Source organism: Mustela lutreola, chromosome 1 (assembly GCF_030435805.1).
Source record: "Mustela lutreola isolate mMusLut2 chromosome 1, mMusLut2.pri, whole genome shotgun sequence".
Classification (NCBI taxonomy): domain Eukaryota; kingdom Metazoa; phylum Chordata; class Mammalia; order Carnivora; family Mustelidae; genus Mustela; species Mustela lutreola.
In genome coordinates, this window is record NC_081290.1 from 238,546,604 (window position 1) to 238,550,216 (window position 3,613).

At 41.1% G+C, this 3,613-nt stretch overlaps 1 pseudogene; it reads left to right on the forward strand.

Annotated features, from left to right (window-relative positions):
• The first annotated feature begins 1,551 nt into the window (after positions 1 to 1,551).
• Positions 1,552 to 2,466, forward strand: LOC131821906 (olfactory receptor 5P4-like; annotated as a pseudogene).
• Positions 2,467 to 3,613: the final 1,147 nt, after the last annotated feature.

The window sequence follows — 3,613 nt, forward strand, 5'->3', positions numbered from 1 at the left end:
TTCAGCTCATTGTGCTGATCACCAACTCTCCCATCATTTTTGGTTGGTTGAGATTTCCTTTTTTACATGAAAGCTCACTTCTGCATTCTGAACATGTTTCCCGATATGGAAGTTAGCAGTTTACCCAAGTATTTTGCTCAGAGTGTTTTCGGATATTTCATGTTCACAGTGTTGCTTAAAATGAGTCTGCTTTAATTTTAATTTTCGCATTCTTTTTTTTTTTTTAAGAACTTATGTATTTATTTGACAGAGAGAGATCACAAGTAGGCAGAGAGGCAGGCAAAGAGAGAGAGAGGAGGAAGCAGGCTCCCCGCCAAGCAGAGAGCCCGATGCGGGGCTCGATCCCAGGACCCTGAGACCACAACCCGAGCCGAAGGCAGAGGCTTAACCCACTGAGCCACCCAGGTGCCCCTAATTTTCGCATTCTTAATCATTAAACCCACTCGTTAACTTTGTTAGGTGCACCGATCTTTGATATTCCTTACATGTATGTATTACTGTCTTGCTCTCACATAGCTGGCATAATATAAGCATGGAAGCATTGTGTCCACATATTCTATGTGTATTATTCATATAGGATTGGAAATGTATCTTTTTTTTAGGTCTGTAGAGTACCTGAGGGACAATAAATAACCCAAAGTTGATTTATTTCTCTTCCTGTTCTCAGGATTAAACCCTACACACAGCTTCCATTTACAGCCGGTCTATAATTATATGTACCAGGTAAAGTGATGTTACGCTCTTCTAACAAATCAACCCTGGAAACTCAGGGTAGTCTAACATAGCACAGATTTATTTTTTCACTTCTAGTGTATTTCCAGTTACCCTCTGTTTTCCATATTCCCTCAAATCCCAGGCTGGTGGGAGGTACCTCTACCTTCTAGTTGTATCATGTAGAATATATCACTGTGGAAGAGGAAGAGAACATTGTCCACCAGTAACTTAATTTGATCTAGAAGAGATGTACTGCATTTCTTGAGCTAGCCCATTTGCATGTACTATTCACAGTCGCACCTAAACCACAAAGGTCTGGGAAGTGTGGTCTCTGAGGTGAACAAGATAGCAAATTGGATATTGCTAAACACTAACTTAAGGTCAATCAGGCTGACTTTTTTGGTTCTCATCAGATTTAAGTGTTCACTCAACAACTTGAACTAATCAAATGATGCAAATGTGAGTGTTAACTGTGCTCTGATCTGAGTCACTAGTCTCTTTGTATCTTTGGCCTTAAAGTAATGGACATTAATAGTCTCAAATCTTGCATAATGTAAATATGTTTGGAAACATTTTGTAGAGTGTAAACTAGACAAAAGGGATCTGTGTTTTGATTTTTTTGAAGTCTGTTTATTTAATTTCTACATACAACATAGGGGCTCAAATGCCTACCTCCAAAATCAAGAGCCTCACGCTCTTCTGACTGAGACAGCCAGGTGTCCCGGTTTTAATTTTTTAATAGGGTGAATAGTAAAGTAAATATGTCACCTATGAGATCATTTAACTTATCCTTAATACACACTGGTTTTTATTTCAATAGGTATCATTACAAATAAGATGGAGACCGAAAACCACACAATGGTGATGGAGTTCATTATGGGGTTAAAAGAGGATCCTACACTTTGCTCTGTCTTCTTTGTGGTTTTTCTAGGAATCTATGTTACTACCATATTGGGCAATATCAGCATAATCATGTTAATCTGCAGAAGCCCTCAGCTTCACACCCCAATGTACCTTTTCCTCAGCCATTTGGCCTTTATGGATATTGGGTGTCCCACGTCAGTCATGCCCAGCATGATCGAATTTCCTGTCGCTGGTTGCATAGCTCAGCCTGGCTCTGATGTTATCTTTGGAATGGTGGAGTGCTTCCTGCTGGCTGCCATGACCCGTGATCGCTATTTGTGGGCATCTGTTCTCCACTTCTCTACTCTACCCTCTGCCTTCCAGAGTCTGTATCATCCTATTGGCTGTTCCCTATCTGGGGCAACGTGTGAATGGGTCATCATTTACTGGCTGTTTATTGAGCTTGACTTTCTGTGGGCCAAATAAAATCAACCATCTCTTCTGTGACCTCCCACCATTAGCAAAACTTTCTGGTACCCGTATTTATGTTGCTGAAGTATCTCCTGTTGTCTCAGCTGGGTCTCAGTCATTGTAATCACACTGGTCATCATAGCTGTTTCATATCTATACATCCTGCACTCCGTCCTATGTACGCATTCCCCCGAGGGAGGACACAAGGCCTTCTCTATTTGTATTTCTCACCTCAGGGCAGTCACTTTGTTTTATGGGACAGTCACATTTGTCTATGTCATACCAAAGTCAGGTTACTCGTCTGACCACATTAAAGTGGTGTCTGTGTTCTACACAGTGGTGATCCCCATGCTGAACCCCTTGATTTACAGTCTGAGAAACAAAGTGGCGGAAGAGACCATGAGAAAATTGATGGCTAGAAGACATCGGTTATTTTAAAAGAAATTCAGTGTGATTCCAGAAACTGAAAAATGATAGTTTTCAGAACATATGTGATAGATGCTTATGTTTTCCATTAGCCTTATCACTTTATGTGAAGAACTATCTTAAACACAAAATACCAGTATGTTAACTAATGTCAACCTTAATTTATAATTTTCTGGAGTCCCAGAATATTTCATGAAATTCAGCTGGGTTCAAATTAAATATGTACCTTTCAGGGTTAGGAGACTTGGGAAATATAATTTCACTTTGTCTCTCTCTCTTTGTTCATTGTTTACAGTCCATGATTAGAGAGTGTTTTCTTTTTCTTCTGTTAGGCTCTATATTTTTAAAATAGCGTCTTGTAAATTAACATCTTAGAAAGCATCATGTATTCAATGGAAATGCAAACGATGGTAGTGTTGCCAGTCTGGGTCACTTTCTCCTGTCTTATACCAGGTTATCATAATCTTTTGAAATAGTTATGCTGGAGTCTTGAAAAATTTTATTCCCGCCTAAAATAAGACAGACCTAAAGAATTTATTCTATAGTTTTGTCACCAAGACAGCTCAATCCAGGTAACACAGAAGGAACTCTGAAGGCTGAGTCTCTGAGAGCTCCTTCGAGAATTCCCAGTAGTTTTTCGTATTTCTCAAAGGCTTGAATGCAGACACTTGTCTTTGAACATGTGCTGACAAGCCTTTGAATAGTAGGAAGAACTGCCTGGGTGTGGTGCTGGGGAGGGGGCTACGGCCCAGTGGAGCTTGCTTTCAGCAAGCCAGTTGGTATTTCCAGGGTATAAAATTATGGATTAAGATACCCAGGCTGGGGCGCCTGGGTGGCTCAGTGGTTAAAGCCTCTGTCTTCAGCTCAGGTCATGATCCCTAGGGTCCTAGGATCGAGCCTCGCATCGGGCTCTCTGCTCAGCAGGGAGCCTGCCTCCTCCTCTCTCTCTCTCTCTCTCTGCCTACTTGTGATCTGTCTGTCAAACAAATAAAAATCTTAAAAAAAATAAGAAAGACACCACAGAAAGTCAAGCTCAATAAACACCCAGGCTGCCGCAGGCCTGAAATATCTTTGTAACATCCGCCAAGGTGTTCATCGCTGCAACTCTGTCATGGCTTTATTTCAGGGGCTCGTGAGTGAGCCTGGAGAGTTTTCAGCC